Source organism: Poecilia formosa, unplaced genomic scaffold (genome assembly GCF_000485575.1).
Source record: "Poecilia formosa unplaced genomic scaffold, Poecilia_formosa-5.1.2 Scaffold38, whole genome shotgun sequence".
NCBI classification, from domain to species: Eukaryota; Metazoa; Chordata; class Actinopteri; order Cyprinodontiformes; family Poeciliidae; genus Poecilia; species Poecilia formosa.
The window spans coordinates 2,288,545-2,311,684 of NW_006799977.1; the positions used below are offsets into that span (position 1 = coordinate 2,288,545).

At 36.1% G+C, this 23,140-nt stretch overlaps 1 protein-coding gene across 1 annotated transcript in view; it reads right to left on the minus strand.

Moving 5' to 3' along the window:
- Positions 1 to 23,134, minus strand: part of pde4ba (phosphodiesterase 4B, cAMP-specific a) — a 52,046-nt gene extending 28,912 nt beyond the window's left edge. The window contains exons 1-2 of the mRNA XM_007550897.2: positions 23,114 to 23,134; positions 20,768 to 20,820 (exon numbers count right to left, since the gene is read on the minus strand). The gene's annotated coding sequence lies outside the window, so the exon portion shown is untranslated. The remainder of the gene's footprint in view (positions 1 to 20,767; positions 20,821 to 23,113) is intronic.
- Between the last annotated feature and the right edge of the window lie 6 nt (positions 23,135 to 23,140).

The window sequence follows — 23,140 nt, forward strand, 5'->3', positions numbered from 1 at the left end:
AAGGGAGAAAAGCTCCACAAATACCCAAACAAAAGGGCCTGTCTGTGAAGCAGAGCGCGTTTGAATCCATCTGCACAGAGCTGAGCAGGCCTGCTGGCAGGGGAATACTTCAGGGGAAGGGCAGCCGTCTACTTTATGACTGTGCTGACGTCAATGGCATAATTCAAATACTTGCAGAGTGCAGGCTTCCAGCTTTCTAAACCTGCTCTCTCTTTCTGTGGCAGGGTGCAGTCAAAACCTGGCATGGAGTTGGACACAAAAACAAATTAGGAAAATAACTGGAGTGGAATTCGGTAGGGCTTGTTTATTTTGGTCAATCGCCCTGGAGTAAATATTTTTGTTTATTGGAGCTAAATACGTCATATCAGAATTAAATAGCACCAATAAACATATTGTTGGTTTTATCGGCCTTTAGCTTTCCTAACACAGATTGACATACCTTTCAATTTTAAGCTGACATGCTTCCAGTCCGTAAATAAAGCTACAGTGCAAAGCTGTGAAAATGAAAGCAGCTTTAATAAAATAAAATGTAAAGAGCAAGCACTGCATGAATACAAATAGTTTGGATAGCAAAACGGGAAGAGGAAGCTTACTTTATAAACAATTAAGCCCTTTTCTATGAAGACATTTTCCCTCTTACTAAAAGAAGGAAGTGAGCCCCATTTAGTGTGAAGTGGTGGGTTGGAAACACACCACTAACAACTCAATGTAACAATACTCTGAGTTATAGGGGATATGCTTACAAGTTATAGTTATTCTATGTGTAAACTGGCTTTTTGAAAATGCCTATAAAATGCTAAGCATTCACAGCCCTTGAGCTTGAACAGGTTCAAGGAATATAAGTACTGATACTTTATTGGTTCCTTTCTATTTTAGTAACTTTGATGATGCAGTTTACAAAAATGTTCAGCTGAACGGCACAGTAATTAAAAAATCCCTTCCTATTTCTTAATTAATTAAAATGAGTAACAAAATGAATTGGCTTCATATGAAAATAAAAATGATAAAGTCAAGACAGATTGTCAAACTTGTATTGTTTTCTTCTGATAAGGAAAATATGTTTTTTAGCTAGTCCGTAATTATGTTGTGTAAGAAAAGGATGGTATAACTGGAAAAAGCCAGGAATGACTGACAGACTTTAAAAGATAGTTTCAAAAACTCAAGCAATCACAATGATCTCTGCAGTCAGAAATAATCTAGTTTACAGCATATTTCCAAATCAGATAATTATCAGAGTTAAGCAAGACAATAAACTCATACAATTTCAAAAAATCTCAATGTCAGTCCTTGATTCTAAAAAGTAACTTTACATCACAGTTTTGAAGTGTTTCAATAGTTGTTAAACTCTTTTATATTCTGCGAGTTGTCTTGCACAAAGTCAGTGCGTGGCTCGTATATTTTTCACTCATAAACAAAGACAGGTTGCTAACCGCTCAGAGATCTGGTTTAAAGAAAGAAAACATCTGGGAAAAGATTTTGTGGTCTTTGTAAATTGCTTTTGGCATTGGGGTTAGTCAGTTCTTCTGAGAAGATGCAGAGATATTGCCATGTTTTCTGTTTACAGATCCCAGTGAAGAACAAAATCTAAAGTAAAATCAAACTGTCGTTATGGCTTGTGGGCCGACAAGCACACAGTCACACACACAAAGAGGTGAAGTGATTCTTTTGCCACAGCTGATCTGTGAATCTCCCTTGGCTAGGAGATGCAGGAGTATGTGCCAGCGGCCATGAAGAGCTTTGCGTAGGGTCAGCACTTGGCATGGCAGCTTGTTTATGACACTGACGAGTGTAGTGTGTCATTTCAGTACTCTTATTTCAGTAGAAACTGGATCTCAGAATTACCACACTAGATCTAACTTTTACATTTAATGTTTAGCTAACTGTAAAAATACATAAATCATTTCTGAACTTCACTGTTGGAATGGTGTTTTGTGGATTTTTGTGCAATGCTATTTTCCATCGCGCGTTCTATGGTCAATGTAATCTAAAGCGTTAAATGTTGGTACTCTCCAAAGGAGATCCAAAGTATTCAATCGGACAATATTGATTATTTACAAGTCAAACATTTTCTATGTGGTCCAATGCAATGGAAACAAGACACTGACTTAGAAACTGTTCAGAAACTGCTTCAGTGATGAACTGCAGTGACTCTGTCTGCAGCATTTTGATGGCAGGAATTACATAATCAGCCTGCAGAGCAGACAGAAGAGTTAATAAAATACAAAAGGCAACAAATATGTCGAGTAGCATCTGACATTCAATCATTACGAGTCAGATTTAATTGCTAAGGTGAAGAAAATATCCTAGTTCGAGAAGTAACACTTTGGCAGCTAATACAAATCTGAAAAAAAAAAAACAAAAAAAAACAAGAGTCAAGTTAACATGACTGAAGGCATATTAGTCAATCAATAAAACCACTATTGACATTTAGTTAATTGTAAAAATCCACTTTAAGCACTTCAGCAGCAGCTTAGAGCCAGAGGCCAGCAGAGCAGAACAAGGCTCACCATGGACAGAGACTTGGCCTTTGCTTTCAAATAGGATGACTTTTAAAAAGCCAGCTGAATGGGTGGCAAATTTATTTAAAACATTATGTTTCCTAAAGGAAATCTTACATTTTGGCATTCCTCACCCACACAAATTTTGACTAAAAATGGATTCCAACTCTGTGGGGAAAAGGTTTAATTTTATTGGCAACTGAAATTAGAGCTGGTAACATGCATACTGTAATATAAAGCACTTTAAAGCAAGTCCGCAGAGAATCACATCTATATAATGCTGTCTCTAAATTACAAATGAGCAAGTAGAAGGAAGGAACATTTTTGTAACATGTGTAGCCTGAATATATTACAATCAGCCACTAGAAAGAACATAAGAAACAGAGGCATGGGGCCAGTTATAAAACAAAACAGGACAATTTTCAAACTCTAAAAATAAGACAACTTGAGATTCCAACAACTGATTATAATGCAAGTATTAAAGTTGTTCAGAGAATCCTGAAATGACTTAGAAATTAGAAGTCAAAGAAACAAAGAAAACCACTTTAGTAATGGTTTTAGAATGTCTTTCTAACACGTTGTGATAATAAGCTCAGTTCTTACGCAACAAGTTTCCAGTGTAAGAATGCAAAAGTCTCTAACAGCCTTTTTTATTTCTCTCTGCATGTCTGAGGATTTTATTTTATTTTTTTGCTGTAGCCAAGTCATCAATCACACACCACACAGAAAAAAAACAAAGAAAAATTTCCAAGAATTAAAGAAAAGGACTGGAAATTGCTTAGTTTCCAAAAAGTTCAATAATATCTAAAAATAAGAGTTCAGCTACATTAACAAAGATAAGCTATCATCTTTTCCAACAGATGCACAAAAGATGCACAAAATCACTCATGGATGAATGTAATCAATCATGCCTCTAGTTAAATCTTGACATATTTTGATAATATTTTACTTTTGTGCTTCTGTTGGTGTTGGAAAAGGAGAAGTACGGAATTGTGCACAAACCATTCAAATCAAATCAAATAAGTTTGAATCAAAAATACATTTTTACAAGTGGAAATTAAATTCTGTTGTAACTCAATATGTTTTTCATAGTTGAAGAAACTTGGCTGACATGTAAAACAACAGAATTTGTAAGTTATTGTCTAGAGCAGTGGTCCCCAAAGTGGGTCCTCGAGGGCCGGCATCCTGCATGTTTTAGTTCTCTCCCTGCTGAAAATAACAACCTTTTCAGCATGTCAACGTTCTTCTGAGGCCTTCTAATGAGCCATCACTTGATCCAGGTGCATTAAACCACTAATCTAAATTCATTTTTTCAAATAATTCTGTTGAACGGGGGGTGTGAAGAAATCAGGTTTGGTCTCCACAACTATTAAAAACAAGCTGTTTCATTTCCTCTAACATATCAGTTACTTAGGGAGTAAGCTGATTTATATCGTAGTGACTTGTGCTTTCACACACACATGCTTGTTGTAACCTGTATGATATAGAAGCTTTGTTGAAGGTGACGTCACCTTGTCTCCAAGTTGCATCACATAAACAACGAGCAGATCTGAGCAGAGCAGGAGAACAGGCAGTTTTTGGTGGAACGTTGTGAAATTCGTCACTTCAGCCCTGAAAACAAACACGCACATCTACCCACATCTGTCACACAGTGTGCACACACTTATGTCAGACTCGCACATACGGCATGATCTCAGACGTATTCCTAGCTTCTCCTGATGATGCAAGGTGTTGTCGAGGCAGCCAATAAAAACACAGACCTGTGGACTGGAGTACACTGCTGGAGGTGAATGCGCCTGAGTTGTACACATGCGACACTGCAAAGTAGAGAGTCAGTGCTACCGGACAGCAACAGTCAATGAGACAGAGTCGATTACTGGAATGATTAAACAGTGGGCAGAAGTTCCCGATTGTACTGTCAATGCTGTTTATGTTTCCGCGATGTGACACATAGCAGTGAAGATGATGGGTATGTTTAGATATGCAGTCTGGTTGCTCTTACTTATTACAAAGCATCCATTTAATTTTAATTTGTTCTACTTTTTTGCCCAACCACAAGTGCTGCAGAGCCCTACAAGTAAAAGCTAATGGACAAATAAAAACGGGTGGTTGCCATTCTTTTCTTTATGAAGATACATTTTGAATGATGACCCTTTTGACTAAGGAACCCCACTTATTTTTTCCCACTTCTTTTTTTATCATTTTAGACTATGTACTATGATAGCTCTCCTGTTTTATGGAGACTTAAAACCCTTGATTTGCAGATCATTTGTTTTTTTCAAACTAACAACTCTGCATCAGGTTCAGACTCTACAGAGTTTTTTAAGCCATTCCCTGAACTTAAAACAAAATAGCATATGGAAATGTAACAGCAACAGAAAGCTAAGACATTAGCGTCGGCCCTCTACAGTTGTTAGATCATGTAACAGTCAAAAATCATGATTTTATAAATTTTTTTATTTGAAAAATACTTTTCATTCGTACTTCACACGCATTAACATGATGAAATGTAAGAAAAATAAAGTGCTTACTTTTGCAAGACATCAAGCATTGTTCATGAATGCACAGAACAGTGATTTTTTTTGCATGAGACCTATACATTTTTTGGAGGGGGTGTATTAATTTTTTACATACAGATTTTAAACTATGATTCCTGTTATCTTTACAGTAGCCTTCTAGCTCATTCATTATGACACTGGTCACTAGTAACCATGGAGGTCTGCATTAAAAGCGTAGCTTTAGACCAAGATTATTGATCTTCTTAAGACTGTCCCCAAGTTTTCATGAGAACTTCAATGAAACTAATTAATCTATTGTTTAGTGGGGAGTTATAAAGAAAGAAGAGACATCAATGTCACAATATGATCCTGTTTCATTAAACACAAGTCAAAGCAGACCACAAAATTCATGACCTCTGTGCATCTAAAGTACATGATAGATATAATGCCATATTTATGGTGTCATGAATCTTTTGAGAATCCGTGACTTGTAGTTTATTTCAAGTGTCTGTAAGTGATCTTGGAAACTAATACTTGTAATGTGTCCTCCTTATTGCATACAAGAGACTAAATGGTATGTGTAAACAGTAACACAGTCAACTGTGACCAGATATATTAAACCCACAAGCTGGGCCCACCAAGCCTTCTACTTTGGGCCGGTGGCTACAGCAGCAGTCATATGCGCTAAAATAAGAGCTTAGCTGTGTTTGTCATCTCATGTGAAGGATGCCATGAACTATACAACAGTGACGCGATTTACTGATGACACAAAGCAAAAATATGTATTAAATATTATGCAATAGTTACTTTCAGTTAAGAAATAAATCAAGTTTGTAAGGGAATCTTGCTTGGCCTGACAACCTCCCTCTTCTCTTTCATTTCAAAGAGAAGTGGTGGGAACTTGCAACAGAAGAATAAAGTGTCCATCAATTAGTGGCAATAGATGATTCAGTTTAATTAACTGTGGATGAAAGGCAGTAATATGAAACATCTTCAAGCATAAGTAAGATGTGTAATTTTTTTCCTATCAAAGTATTTTATAAGATATAAATGGAACAGAATTAGCTTGATTAAGATCCTTTATTTTAGATTTTCTCATAAAATGTATTGAATGATAAACTTTAGAATAAAGTTTATTTGATTTTTTTTACAGTTTATATTTGCATTAGACAATCTTTTGGTAAAAGGTTATTTTAATTGCACATTAATGCAAATTCCTTTTAATGCCATAATTTTTTAAGGCACAGGCTTTGGTATTGTTTTGGTAGTTATTTTGCTCTTTGTTTCAGGTATTTCTATATGGGGCATGATATATCGCTATCTGCATTGGTATAAACCAATGTTGATTATTAATATTGGTTGGTCATATTGGTAATATATTTTTTTATTTTTTTACGGCTAAGAAGGGCAGAAACAGGAAGAACCTCAGAAATTATTTTAGTGTAGACAAAAAGAAAATGCAGCCTGGCATCATTTTGCATGGTGTTATTCATTACTAAAGCAACAATAATCTTTGAAAAAAAGAAAAAAAAAAGAAAAACAATGAATACAAAAACAACAAAGACATGAAAAATGAGCCCACGTTCAACCTTTTACATCTGTCCTGCTTACCCAATTGTTACATTTCATTCATTATACTTTGTTTCCTTAATATAATCAAAACTTCTGTGACTAATTTGCAATCAGTCTTGATAGATGCGCTGAGAGTGTGCGTTACATCACACTCGCTTGTGACTTACTTTATTCGATTGATAGCACTAGTGTAAATGAAAAACTGAAAAAACTGTCAAACAATTATATTTAAAGTTACACAAATAACAAAGAGATGATTGCTCACAATTATCCATCTTTTTCTACATTTTTTATTATAGTTTATGCTTGAAAAAAATGTTTACATGCGTAAAGCCACGAAAAAGAAAAAATATATTAATAGTGAAAATTGGTGGGGGAAACAAGCTGAAGCTGGACCACAAATGACTAACTTGGGACAATTGGACATAGTAAAGCTGGTCAGATGCTGTTTTATTAGGCCACAGTGCTTCTGGGGACATGTCTGAAAGAATCATTGTTCTGAATCACAACTGCAAAATCAAACTGGAAAATTAAACAACAGGTCACTTGTAACTTATAAACATGCTTTGTAGAGATGGTGTGAGAATGAGAGACGAACATTCAACCAACAGCTGAAGAGAGTAAAACACGACCCCTGGTCAATCACCAACGCAGAAACAGGGTGTTTATAATGAGCTTGACACTTCCCCCTTTCCAAGCGAGACACAGTGTTCAGGCGCAATTAAACTGATTAACCCCAACCCTTTTAATTAAATCAGAAAAAAAATCTGAAAATATGTTTGTTGATGAGGAAACATTAATCACCGATTATGGAGGTCATGAGCACTATAAACATTCAGTTCGCACAAAAGGATTCATCTTTTGTTTCGGGACACCTGTGTTGACAACACAAGAGTATTCCATTTAAAGTTTTCTACCTTTCTTTTAAATCTTGCTGCACACTCAACAGTGGGGGCCTGCTTTTCACTGGAATGCTTCTTCACTGAAAACAGCTCATCCACAGTCGAAGTTTTTCAAAGAAGTGTGGACGTTGTTTTGAGAAAGACAAGCCGCTACTGGCAAAACAGGTCAGATTGTCAAAGGAGGTTTTTTATTCCTGTATGTTTGGACAGTTAACATGAAACACAAATGCTTAATTCACATCCTCACTAATAAGAGACAGAATTAACTGATAATATATGTGAGAAAATGATTTTTAAGGATTTACCAAAAAAATCTTACATCGTCACAAAATAGTTTTAGAGGTGCAAAAATGGAGAATGATTCCATAGTCAAGTTATAACCCCCTTTGTATGCTTAAATAATTTTAATAAAATAAACTTTTCACTTCAGTTGAGATGAGTTAGTGTTTTACGAGGCTGTTTTTTTTGCCCTTCAGCCAACAAAGTTTGATAAAGACCTTTGCCATGATGTTATTTCTGATAAAACCTAACTCAAAGAATAACAGAAAAAGTCAAAAATAAGCAGCTTTGTAGTTATTCTTAATAATAAAATATATGTTAATATGTTGGTGATGGACATATCAGAGAGCCAGCATGATGTCTAATAACCTACACATTCCAGTATTAAGCAAACGCTAGTCATCAATTTCATTTTTCCAAAATAGAGAGCATCACGTCTTTTCCAAGAACAGACTCTTCTTACAGACTGAGTGAACAAAACTAGCTCCTCTTTAAACAGCAGGACACCCTGCACAATCCAGCTCCACACACTGTATACCACTTAACGCTTAAGAGGTTTAAGTAAAGTCTGAAGTGTTTACCCAGGTATGAAAGTCACCGATTTGGTCAACAGCCGGCACATTTTGTTCTGAACTCTTTGTGCTGCTTTGTTAAACTGACAGTGAGTAATAAAACAATAAAAGCTTGAAAAGGAAAGTGACTGGCTAAGTGCACATCTTTATCCCCTTTCAGAAAGGAATGAGGCCTTATCTGAACATGTAGACTTTTTAATTGTTCTCTAAACACTGGAGCAATTTGTGAGGACTTATATCAAGACTTTTAACTGTTACATCTTATAAATAACTTGACAGACATTTTTTTCTGTCTAGGGTGAAACTTGCATAACAAACCAATGAAGGTCTGACAAAAAAAGCAGTGGTTTCAGAGGCTTCAAAAGAACTTAGGCCAATAATTTCTTTGCAAAAAGGAAGTAAAACCTACAGCTACAACCATTTCACTGACTTTCTCTTTAAAGCTAAAATACGTGCCAAGAGAGTAGCTGGGCCAATGGATCAAGCATTTCCCTGATAAAAAGTGAAAAAAAAAAAAAAAAAAAATATATATATATATATATATATATATATTCTTGTCAATATCAAAAGCCTATTAAACCCTGCTGAGTTTAAAATACCAACTCTGATAGATGAAAGAGAAGCAGATTGATGCCTAAATGACAGCCCTGCCTTGCTGCCAACCGGCAGTATAAGATATTGATACAAAATTATGTCATGATAATTTTGTCCCATTTTCCAGATTCGTGAAACACTAATTATAGATAATGTTTTTAGACATTGTTGTAAACTTTCAGCAGGTTATCTCTGATGAGTGATGTGGTCAGAATAGCATCAGCTTATTGACTTACAACCACCTTTCAGTCCAGTCTTAATTGCAGAGAAATATCGGTTTGTCATTATAGAAACAAGGACATTATTATTGTTCAAAGCAGTTTAATTTTAATTGCAATTATTTGTAAGTAATTGCAATTAAAGGTCCATCAAAGGCCCATCAAAGTATGTATTATAGAACTCTGCAGGTAATGTAAACAACCATTTTGGTGTTTTTTTTTTTTTATTCAAAAACTTTCTCTTAATTTTTTTTAAATGTAAAAACCATAAGCTAACTAATAGTTTACTTTGTTTTACATGCCAGCCTATGCTAATCTTACATTTGGAATTTATGTCAAAATGTCTGGGAGACATATTTAAAAATGCAGAATGTTGAAGAACAACATGCTTTTTATATTTCATTCGTTGGTGTAAAACTGTTCCAGCATGTTATGTATTTACAGATGGAGGGTCTGCAAATGCAGAGCTCCAGATGTATAATTTACATTCAGAGCTTTCTGAAGGCTAATTTAATATTTAATAATAATAAAAAAACATCTTCCAATGACAAGCTCGTAGAAACTTGAGCAACATGGTCAAGATCAAACATTTTAGGAGACAGCCCGCAACTTACTTAACAACAAAGACCAGTTGTGTAAAGACAGGTTTAAGACCTGCCTGTGAACTAGCCAGCAGCAGTGAATGAATGGTGAATGGGGTAATAAAAGACTGTTTTCATGCTGAGTTTTGTGACGCAGGTCAGTCCCTGTCTGGTCTTTGTCTCCCTGTCACACCAAAGGAACTCATTTGTCCTCAGAGAAAGATGGGTGAACTGCTGTTGAAAAAGCTTCCACGGGAGGCTGGTTGTTTATGTGCCTTTCTGCGGGTGTGCATGCGCTTGAGTGTGCGTGTGTGTGAGGAAGTCACTATCATCTCAGTGGGCCGTTTCCTCATTGGTATCATAGTCCGGCCCAGCTTGCACTTCCTTCTATGGACAGAAAGGTGTCTGCATGGGACACTCGTGGAAGAATCAAAGACTTGATTTGCATGCATGTTTGTGTCAGATCATCTGCAGATGCATGCATTCCTCTACATCAATTTATCCCAAATGTTTGGTAAATGTGGCTCCACATACAAGACTTGAAATTTAGAAGTTATAGAATGGTTTAATCAGTGTAGGGCACTTTTTTTCCCCCACTGTGAACCTTATTGACAAGCTCTGTAGTAAACAAAATTATTTAACCTGTTTTTTAATTCAGTCACTCATGCATTAGCGTTGAGGCTGACATTCAAGTAGCAATAGTTTTTAACACATTGTTGCCATTTTAAATGCCTTGTTGCTGAAATGTGCTGTACAAATAAAATGTGAATGATTGATTTTATGCAAAATATCAACTGAAAATATGCAACTGCAATTTATTTATTAATTTTTATTAGATGTTTTAAGTGGGAAAATATGTCTATTTCAATGCAATACTTTAATCATAGTCAAATAGTCAGCTATACCTAAACTCAACATATCCTCTCAAACTTCAAAGTAGTTTTATGCCATTTCACTATATTGCTATAACAGTGTGGAAGAAGCTAAAGACAGTCCAAAATACACGTGTGCTTAAATTGACCCGTGTAATGATTGAACTGGGCCTACAGATAAATATGGTAAAGTTGCGTATCAGTGTTATATCAATATGAAATAGTGCTTAGAATGGGATACGACCCATTTTAGGGCTTTTCCTGTTTTAGTTATTAACTGTGTTACTATATGTCCCAGATAGGCATTGGCTCATTTCTCTTATGAGTTATACTAACGTTTGAATGTAATGTTTCAAAACTGTTTAGATTTTCTGCCATGACATTTCTGCAGTTTAATGTCTTTTTAACCACGTGTAGCATGTTTGCCAAGGAGCTGCTTTCCAGGGGGGGATAGCCTGTTTAAGCTCTGTACTATCATATTTTACTGTTCCACAGCTGGGTTTTTTTTTTATAGATACCTTACCTTAGCTTAGTCATTTACCGAAAATGTGTTGCGGCTTTAGTGAAACTGTGCCTTTAATAATTTTAATTCATGGTTAAGATGGACTATCAAAAAAATTACCCTGTCGTGATATATTGTTTGGTGGGGACCCAAATGCAGACAGTCTGAAGCAATAAATGATCCAATGAAAATATAAATAAAATAAGAACTTAGAAAAACGACCAGGATGACACCAAGAGCAGGAAGTCATGGGAACTGTGTGCATGGAGTTAAACAGGAGAAACCAGCAGAGAGTGAATGAAAGGTGGTTAAAAATTGAGAGAGTGAATACTGGAACAACAGTCTGGGGCTGATTACAAACAGGTTGCAGTTATGAGAGGAGAGAGCAGACGGCAGGCTGAGGAAGTGAGAGAGTATGGCACAAAGGAGTGAGGAAAAGTAGAAAACGGTGAACTGGGGAGACAAATCTAACCACAACAACAATCTAAGTAAAATAGCAAGTAATGACTGAAATAAAATAAAAGAGAAGCAAAGTTAATCTCATAAAAACTAAGAAAAACTAAGAAAACACAGATACGAATAATACTAAAAATCCAGGATAAAAACAAAAACAACGTCCTGGCAAACATAATTTTAACAATGTTAGCACTGATTCATTCCTTCTAACTAGAAGCTACCTGTAAGGACCAATGGATATACAACACACAAACCATGTAGTAAACATTCTGACAAGCACGGATGTCTGCAACATGAGTGCTTCACCTTGTGAATGTGGCACAAATTAAGATGGTAGAAGGATCTCTCTCACTGTCAGGCAAACATGGAGGAATAAATCTTGTCAACTGATGTAAATACCTGTCTAAGGAACGGTTGCAGTAAATCAGAGGGGAAATGTAATCCTGAGATATCACACCCTCTCCTGTCAGCTGTCCAAACAGTTCCCTTATGAGAAAACTAACCGTCTCATGATGACATAAGTTGCATCTTGAAAGCTTTAACCTCTTTACAAAGCCTGCCAACATGGCAGGTCTGCCTGGATATGTCTTTATTAAAAAAGAAGAAAAAATCCTATTTCAACTAATAAAACAGCAACTTTGGCAAAATAGAATGAGGTTGCTACTCTCTTGTATAATGTAATGTAATATAGCAGTAACTGTCGGGAAGTAGTAAAAAGGCTTAGGATCATTAGACACCCAGACACAGAAATACCGAGACCTTTAAGCTGCTTACAAACAGGGAAACAGAGCCAGGAGTGTGGATTTCTCAGTGCTGGGACACCTGGATAACACAGGGGAGAGACAAGGAGACACTATAGATGTGGAGCATGCCGCTGCCATGGCAACAGCCTACGTGGTGTACGTGCAGAGCAGTTTGTGAGCTGAGAAATGGAAAGAGATGTTTGTGCATACCATATCTATTACATGTAAACATGCTTACACCGTCACACTATCGAACAGATGCATATATAGACACCCGACCTTGAAACTTTACCGGCATTACATCACCGACACAGATGGCTGTGGCACAGCAGCGTTGCTTCTGAAGTGTAAACTGAAAAACCTAAATTAGAGTGCAGAAATCTGATGCTTATGCTCCTCCATTAGCTACAAGTGTGTGCTTTAAATCTAAATCTCTGCCTTTCTGGTTTTATTCTTGACCAACAACTTGTCAAAAACGTTGCTGAATGATGCAACCAACAAATCTGGCTTAGTGTTACCTTCATTCTCACTACGGTATAGAACTGTGCTACTTTGATGAGCACACTGTGGTGGTGGAGGAGTACAAATACTTCAGCGTTCACCTGGAAACAGACTGAACTGTAGACACAACAATGAAGCCGTCTACAAGAAAGGACAGAACAGACAGTAGTTTTTCAGGAAGATTGGGTCCTTCAGTGTTTGCAGCAAAATGCAGAATATCTTCAATAAATCTGTCATGGAGAACGCAATTTCTTCTGACGTCATCAGAACCAGTGACTTTAAAATCCTGTAGCTTGTTTTTGGAGTACAGGGCTCTAATCAGCTGATTTTCAAGCATCAAATTCGCACTGATAGCACAGACAATCATTTTTTTAGAGCTCCACACTTACCAACTATAAGCAAGGTTATCATTAATATGTTAGCACAAATCATTTAACAATGTACAAATAATTTTATTCTTTTCTAACCATTCTGACAGAAGATGCAGAGCCACAAACCACCTCAACTAGGGACAATTTATGCTTCTGAATTTGACCTAATGGTTTGGTCAAGGAATGTGACAACTGAAGCATTCTTGTTGTTTTGTCTGCCCACTGTGTCCAACGTCATGGAAATGCCATCAATAACCATTATTAAGATTAGCATACACTGAGCAAAAAGGCGCTGATGTGAGGTAACTGACATGGAAATGCAATGGACTTGGATGCCAGATATGAAAAACAAAGACTTAAATTGACAATATTATACTCAAGCTTATTTTGTGTCACCTGAAAGAATTATTGCTTCATATAATTTGAAAGATTACAAGAAAGTCTGGCTCAATAGAAGCAAAACATCAATAAAAATGTGGACTGACTCAAGGCTTTTGCACTGCACCATATTTGTTTTAAATAATATACGTTTATCTTTACATTTTGGCCTCATATGTTGGTATTGGTGCAGTTGTGAGAAAGTCTGTTAAAAAGCATGCACACAGGTAGGATTTTTCTTTAGATAGAGTTTATCTGGGTATATGTTCTGCTGGCTGTTTAATCACAAAACTGTCAACTAAAGTTAACAAATATTGACTTATGACTACATTATGATGTTAAAAGCTTTTTTCTTGTGTCCTCTGCATCGTATCTTCTGCAGCACCTTTTAGTCAACTTTTCCTCCTTTCCAAAGATGACTTATCTCTGGTGTCCCTCCCAGCATAGCTTTCCTTCTTTCATCCCTCCTGTTGTACTGGCTCTCCCTCCTGATCTCTGTGACCTCAGCAGTGCATTCCTGCACGCACTGGGTCACTGCTTGGTGAAGGGAGTTTAGGGCTGTCTATGGCTCCTTTGAAACAACATTTATAAAGAGACTTTGCAGTTTTAGTCAGATTCTATAAAGGCACAGCTTGCATAACTGTCAATAAAAGCAAGCCATTTATCTTTCAACTTAAATGAGAAGTACCAGTTCTGTTCAGAGTTACCAACACTCCTGCTGCTCAGATTCTTTTAAGGAAAATTTGAAAAATCAATATTCTCAACAAAAGGAGACAATTATTTACTCTCCAGTTTTGAACGAGAAAAGGACTTTCAAATGTTTCCTTGACTGTGCAAAGGTGAGAAGTCAGCTTGTTTGCTTTTTTATATGTATATATAATGTCCTGTCCTTTGCAACAAACTTGTTCAGTTTGTTTGTCCTTTTTTAAGTGAATGTTTCCTGGTTGAATCCCTAGAGTGTACTTACAGGAAAGTGTTTGATAAAACACGTATGCTCTCTATTAAATTTTGTTATACTGGAGGGAGTTAAATACACTTGCTTATTAGATATTTCTTTGTAAAAATTGTTCAAGACCATGTTATATTTCCCTTCTACTTTGCAATTTTGCAATTGTTTGTCTTAATCCATCACATACTATCCAAATAAACTACAGTTTGTGGCTGTATTCTAACACACTGTCAAAAATGGTATGAACAGTTTTGCAAGAAAATTCATGGAGACAAAAAAGAACTAGTTTCCCTTTCAGCTAAAACTGGCAAAACATTTTTTTTAAATCTATCAGAAACCTTTGGACTGCACCAGGCTTCAACCAAAACACACAATTTTATTTCCTTTATTATAATGAAGTGTTCGGAGCCTGCACACCTATGACAGAATGCATCTTATTGTGAAACTAAATAACTATTTGGTTTATTTTAAAAACTATGGAGCAGAGAAAACATTTTGTTTTTACAAAATGGGGGGAAATGCACCAAGTGGTGCATTTTCACCAAGTGGAGGTTGGCAGTTTTGGTTTCAATGACAAAGGAGAAAAACAAAAAAATGCCATTTAGATTGTTTGCCACCCACAGACATTAGTGTAAGAAATTTTTTTTTTTCAATGAAAATTTATCAAATTGTTTAAGTGTTTTTAAAACTGAAGATAAATGAGAGAGGGCTTTGCGGTTGATATCTGGCCGTTTCATCTGCATTTATTTTTTTAACCATGCCAGTTTCTGTGACTATTAATCACTTGATGTGTTTCACACAAATTTTGTGTTAAATTGGCTCTTGCTTGTTTATCCAGCAAGAGCACGCAATGCCAGGGTTATTTGATCCATAATCTTGTCTTTTTATTCCTTTTGTAATTAAAATTTGCCAAGTTTTGATTTTAATTCTGATTTTTGGGAAACTTCAGCAGATTTAAATACAATATTTCTTAGGCTATGACGCAAGATATCCTTAGTGACTCAACACCTTTCAAAGTTAATAATATTTATTATGACCAGATGATCAAACAACAAAGGCGGCTTCCTTTTGGGATGATGCCATTAGGGCCAGCTGGGTTTATATGAAAACATCGACACAATGGAAGGACACAATGGAATGAAAAAAAATCAACTCTCTGACCCCTTTCCACATCACCAGTCAGCTAAATGCACAAACACACAGACGTACAAGATGTGGATGTGACAAAGGTCTGGTGAGTTCAATGGGCCTTTACATCACATGTATCCTGGATGATCACATTTCATCACATTGGTCAACATGGCCAGGAAGTCAGGTCATACCTTGGTGGGATTCTCACAGCTAAATGCTGCAGGAATTGACAGAATATTTCCTGCCTCTGTTGCTGTGACGACCAAACAGCTGCTTTGGGACTGTGACGGTCTGTTATGCAGAAATGTTTAGCATTTGTGTGAGCAGACCTTACTAACCTGTTTGAGTGTGCCCAAAGCATAACTGCATGACTGTGATGAAATGATGGAAATAATTTTTATTATTGTTATCATCACTAACCGTTTAGCAAAGAGTTCTGCAAAAACTGATGTAAATATTGTTAAAATTTTTCAGCTCTAAAAAAGTTTCCTTTACAAAAAAGCCCAACATCCATCAGACATCCCTTAGACAACATCTACTTTCACAATCTAATCTGTGGCATTTCTGCCTTTATCTTCTGAGAAAGAAGTGCTGTAGTTTTCCTGCCCAACTCACCAGCTGATGAGAAAGTCCACGGCTATAACTGAGGGATGACCATTTCTGCTGGTTTTCTGCTGGTTTTGGATATGTGGCATGACAACATTGGTGTGTACAGGGTGCTCTGAGATTTTATACCGAAACTTTAACAGACAATGTACTGGAAAACAATGCATTCTCTGGGTTTTTCCACTCAAAATTAATTTAATAAAAATATTATAAATGGAAGTTCATCCATTGTTGTTACAGGTTGTGCAAGTTCCCCTTAACTCCTACATTTAACTGATTAGGGAATGCAGCCTGCATGTTACATAATTGAAATTATGTAACTTGGGATAAAAGAAGAAAAAAGTTTCCATCTTTTGTAATTTGGATTTGATTCATGATCATTAGAATTTATGAACCCCTTAAGGTTTAGTGGCTCACATCTCAATGACCCCCGTCAGTATTTTATAGGTGGGTCAATCCTAACAACTGTAATCAATGTACTGTACATAGAGCCAATTCAAAACAAATGTCTCAACTCACTCATCAACCTGCATACTAACTGGAATCACTGGTAAACTGTTAACAGCAATGTGTAGAAACCTTTAAACAAATGCATCTTTATTGCATGATCCAACAATGACAAACTACCATTGTGTTCTTTGGGCAGATTATTTAAAAAATCTCCTCTACAAGCGCCCCACTGTGAACAGTGGTGAGGTAAAAGTTAGGAACTTTTATTTGGTAATCCAAAACGTTTTGTCTCGGTTTACTAAATAAAACTTCCTCAACTCTCCGATTCACTTTAAAAAAGTGAATAATGTATCAAGGGAAAACTTGAGTGACATTTATTTTCTAATGAAGCGACAAATGATGGGAAATTCTATTTTAAAGTGGAATATTTTGCTCAAAGAATAAATGCACTCATTAAAGTTACCTTCTATTTGTTTTGCTAGTGTAAATAGCACTACAATAAAAGTTAAGTTTCTTTTAAAGAATTTTACACATCTGGTACAAAAACAGTAAAGTAAGGTTCACAGCTTCACCTGCATTTATTTCAAATATTTATGTACTACATATATCATGTTATGTATCAGTTTGTCAGTCTGTGCAGTGTGTGGAGACAGACAATAGGCCTTTGTCTTTCTGCATCCTATTTTTCCCCATATACACACACACTTGGTCTTTGCATGGTTTCCACCCATCAAGCTACAACAGCTGAGAGACAGCAAAACAGGAACAATCCGATATTCTCTTCCTGCCTCATATTTCCTGGTCTAGCAACTCCCGAATCAAAGAGAAGTAAAACAAAAAGATGAATGAAAACAAGAAGTAGCAAAAACACAAGTTGGAATAAATAAGAGAAGAGAGGACAGAGGCAGAGAGGAAGAACTGGAAGGGTAGATGTGTGGGGGGTCTTTATTGTAAATTTGTGTTTTTTATGTGACTGTGGGCTGCCTTCAGTGAGGATGTGGTCTGAGATCATGAGAACTGAATGAAATCTAGCTGAGAGGAAATTGTGTGAATGTGGGTTGGGGGGGGGCTGTATAAGCTATAGCACAAACCCAATGCATTGTCTTTATTTGTAAAAAACAAAAACAAAAAAACAAAAAACAAAAAAAAAACTCAGGTATTTGGATACCTGCCTCAGCAACAAGTGGGAGACGGTTTGGCTTAGACTACCCCATAAAGTGGAAGTAAATACAAATCAATCTGACACTTAAGAAGACTTTAAATTGCAGCAGTGGAATTGTTTGCAGTTTTAAAGCAGCAAATATTTCAAAACCTCTGAATACTCTGCAACTAGTAATTAGATAAAAACCAAAATAAGTTCAGCAAGTCTTGGAGATTAATCTATGCATACAATAACTTTGACTCTAAAATATAAAAATGAGAGAGAAAAAAAATCATTAAATTGAAAAACATGAGCAAACAATGTAATGAAAGATTAATGCTGCAAAGCTATAAAAAAAATCCAAAATGTTTTTATAGGTTTTCTGAAAGGAGCTGGCTTGTGCAATGTTCAAGATCAAACCGTTTATGGTAAAAATGCTCAAAATGTCACTTTAACCATATGGCTCATTTAGTTGGTTTCCAAAATTTCTGCAGCCTATATGTTATTTTAAACTGCAGGCATCAGTTGTTAGCGTTACACAGTCGTATTCAGTCTGGGGTTTTGCATCTCATTTCTTGTTTCCAGTTATGATCAACGAAGTAATATATTTAAAAATGTAAAAACATATAAAAACAAAACAAACAAAAAATGCTCCTAAATGTAACTCATAATCGCAGCAAAATAGGTCACATTTCACAACATGGAGCTTTATGAGGCACACTCCTTTGCACACCCAGACACACACGCTCGCTCACGCACACGCTCACACACACAAACTCTTGTAGTCAAACTCATGAGCACCTGATGAGCTGCGGTTCTGAAGAAGGAAGTGAAAACTCAGTCCATCTGCTTTAACAGGAAGTCAACAGAAGCCACATACAGGCGTGCTGACGTCAATTAGAACCACAGGAACACCTCCCCATAACACACACACACACTCACACACACGCTTCACATTACTCATAAATGATGCATATATGCCTTGATAGACTCGATAGCATCAGATCTCACATCGGTCCACAATCGCAACACTAAGCGAGGGAACTTTTAAACTGTTTAAAACAATGAAATGCTCACAGGGCCATTTAACACTAAAATGAAGAGTCTTTTGCACAAATATACTCGGCATCCAAAGTGAGCAACAAGATTCAAGCTTTACAAACCAGAGTTATCTGAAAACTGGTCGCATCTGTATTATATGCGACAAATTTTTAGAATTTTTTTTTTTAACTTCTGGCTGTAATTTGGTCCAAATAGAGACTGAAATTAAATGATGCATGTTGCAGAAGCCAGGGTAAAGGAAAGATGTATGAAAACAGAACTAACCTTTACTGAACTGCCCAACTCTGTAGTTTCACTTGTCCTATGTTTTCGTCACATTTGACCCGAGTGGGTTTCTTTTAAAACATGGTATTTGATGTTTAAAACCCTCACTGTTCTCAGTTTCATTGTGAATCGCCTCGCTCTTTAAAACTCAACATGTTTGTTGTTCTTGTTCTGACCTGACAGTGCAAAACATGAAGGGCCAATAGGTGTGAAGCAAAAGACGTCAGTAGGCATTGCTCTATGTCGACAGTGACCTATCTCATTACTATTTTTTAAATATTTCTTTAAATTAAATTTCCATATTTTGGTAACACAAAATACATAACTTAGTGTTAATGATGATGCCCCAAATATCAAAACAATATTCTGACAGTAAAGATATATAAATATATATACTTTCAAATGTATTCTGCTTGGTGTATGGACATCATTGCTGACATCAGCTGCAATATTTAATCAAAATTCAGATTTGTTGGTCAATACCAAAGTTAAAAGTGGGCCTTTATGTCTTGACAACTATCAAAAAATTATATATACTTGGAGTTGGTTTGATTCTTTCATCCATGTTTGAGGAATCCTTTGACTCTCTGATGCCTTGATAGGCTCCATTTGGGGGTGCCTAATCGCCAGCTCTCACAAAACACCACTTCCCCCTCTCAGTTCCTTCAGACTAACGTCAGTAACAATTAGTAAACACTTTGCTGAAATGTGCTTCTGCTGATCTTTATCATACAAACTACGTCTCAGTCAAACGGTGGTTAAAGGCATGATGAGATGCACTGATGTGATGGCCTGCTGAAGGTAGAGCATCATGAAGAACAGGAGCTTCTCAAAGAGACAGGGGCACAATTTCAAGGCATTAGATTACAAAGTTAATTTTCTTTAAGTCATGTTTGATATATAAAACATTTTAGAATAACTGAAGGTAACAGTTATTTGATTGCACCATCAGATGGCAGTACGTGCCTGGAACACATATACCACCCATTTTAAGTGTTGTTTTAAGTTGAAACTGTACAATAATAAAAAGACAAAAAAATTCAGAAGATTTTTTTTTCTTTAGAAAAGTAGAGCAACTTAAATCATGTATTTCCCATGTATACCTACATTGTATTACAGACTGCTCAGAAAATCCTAAAGGCGTAACCATAGATTCTCACACGTCTTTAAGATCTAGACATACATGTGGACACACCACAGCTCACAAACTCTCACACAGCGGTTTAAAGTTAAAAATATGATGAAAGACAGAGAGTTTCGCTGTTATCTTGGAACGAGCTGCTGTAACACACACAGCTGTGTATTTGCAAGACTGTATGTGCATAGACAAGTTGTTTTTTTTGTTTTTGTTTTTTTGTCTGAGCTGCCTGATAAAATGTGTTTGAACAATGTTAATGAGGTTGATGACAAACTTGTCTGGAGCACAGCGTTGGGGCTGCAGACAGATGGCAAAAAAGTGAGAGTTGTCACGTAGGCGAGTTAAAGAAAGAAAAAATATGAATAAAGAAAAGAGTGATTTAGGGTGCTAAAGGAGGAAGACATATTCTGTGATAGATCGTCCAAGTCAGATGTAACTCAGATAAGTAAAACCTTAATTAGAGCCGAGATATCACATGAGACTTCTTACCAGGCAGACAGACTCTGGTGATTGGAGGCTGAGTTGTTGCTGCTGGAGACCTCCTGGTTGAAGAAAAAGAAAGAAAAATGATATGAAGTAAAAATTATAAACTATACATGTATATTTTACATGTATACACATGTCAACATGTGTATACATTTAGTTGGTTTCCAAACTTTCTGCAGTCTATATGTTATTTTAAACTGCAGGCATATACATGTATATTTTACATGTATATACACATGTAAAATATACATGTATATACATGTATATTTAGTCCAATAACGTAGAAAATACAGTTCCTATCCAAAATTTAAACATTTTTTACTTTTTGCACAATAAAGGGAAAGAAAACAATGAAGCCAAGCAGATGCTATGTTAGCTTTGCTCAAGGGCATGAGGGGGCAGGATAAAAAAATATATATACTTTATGTTTTATCTTCTTAAGAACAATAAATGTTCAGGTATGCACATTAAGGAAGCTAGGAGTGTTTTTAGCATATTTTTAATGTTTCTATGCTACCAAAAGGATGCATTCAAGTTTTATGTAATCTCTAATTGAGCTGTTTAATAACATTGGTGCAGGGATTATTTTTTGTTTGTATACAAACTCTTATTGCATGCATTTCTATGAAACACTGGTCACATCTATATCTTGAAGATGTTCTTTGGATCACAGTTATAAGGAAGTAGACGTACATCGCAGCAATTTGATACGATGTAAGGAAGGAGTAGGTCATTTTTTATTGTGGTATTACTGGTCTTTTTCCGTTATTTACTTATTTCAGCATTATGCATGCAATGGTGAGTGAATCTTCACCATGGATATTTTCAGCATTTCCAAAAATCTTATTTCCCTTGGTTTAGCTGCTTCACAATCAGAGCTGCCTGATTAAGTAATGTTATTTACTTAATGCCAAGAATCTTAATACAAATTGTTCAGCAGACAATTTTATGCTATGTTCACACAGCAGACAAATACAAACCAAATCAGATTCTTTTGCCAATATGCAACTTGAGGTTGCTCCTGTTAGGCTACTTTTAGACTAGTTTATTCTGTGCTCTTCTGTGACGTTTTACATTTCATGTCTAGTCTCAATCCCGTCACTATTGCTTTAGAAAAAGAAGACAAAACTGATGTTTCTGAGATGAAAGATGAGAAACTGGGTGGGATTCAAACTTATCTACAAAAGTTGGAATCTATGCTAAAGGATATTAAAGGAAAATTAAATATCCTTGCTTATAACGAGTTAACTGTCAGCATGGCCAATGCTGTGTAGCTTGTCACAATAGATAACTTCAATGATAATGTGTGAATTCGTACTAAGGAGGTGTAAAAAACACTGAATTTTGCATGTAACATTCTGTGTAGAATAAGTATACTGAGTTTGCATATTAATATATTTGCCATTGTCTGTCGACATGCCCTTGTCTCTAGCTCTTCACTCCTGTCTCTGAAGGAGAGTCAGATGAATGTAGGTCACACAGCCTTCAGGTAGACAGAACTCCATTCCAACTGTTAATCTGGTTGCTGCTGGAGCAGACTGCTCTTGGCATGTTTAGAAAGTGAAATATGCACAAATAAATAAGCCCTCACTTAGGAAAGAACATAGTAAGGTGACCTACTATGATTCATATGTTTTAAGAGCAAATGAATCAGTACCGACTACTGATGCTGAAGAATATTGATGATTCTGTAAGAAAAACAATGTTGCTGTCACACTTAAAAATGTAAAACTTATTTTTGCAGCCTCAGTGAACACTGAAAAACAATAAGTGGGTCCATGTGGGACTGCATTTGCCTCAGAACAACAAAGCAGCTCTTTGTACATCAGTTTACCTTCAAGAAATTTTACAAAAAGGTTGTTTACACTGCAAAAATCAGTTGCAACAAATTATTAAATGTGACAAATTATTATTACTGCAAAATGTTAAAACTCTTCGCAGATGGTCTCAATCTGTGTATTTGCATGAGGGTAGTGTTTGTTGCTCCAACTAGCATCTCAGCTGGTGAGCGGTGGGAACAGCAGTGATGTCACACGTCTAACCTCAATTTTATTTACAACTCGATACTGACACCATGTGGAAAATGGATGTAGTTGCAATCTGAATTCTTAATGTGCTTTGTTTTATATATATAAAAAAAAAAAAAACAATACCGGTTTCAGGGAATGTAATTTTCTGTCTATGTTTATTTAGAATAAACATTGAACTTGATTGCAGATGCAGATTTGTATATGTTTGTTCTTTTTTATGACTGACTGAGGTATTTTTACAATGTTGTGAACAACTGCTGATGTATTCTCAAAGCAGGAAAAAATATATGTGCCTGGTCTTTGATGGTGTCATACTTACTTGCTGGAGGCACACTGGACATTTGTC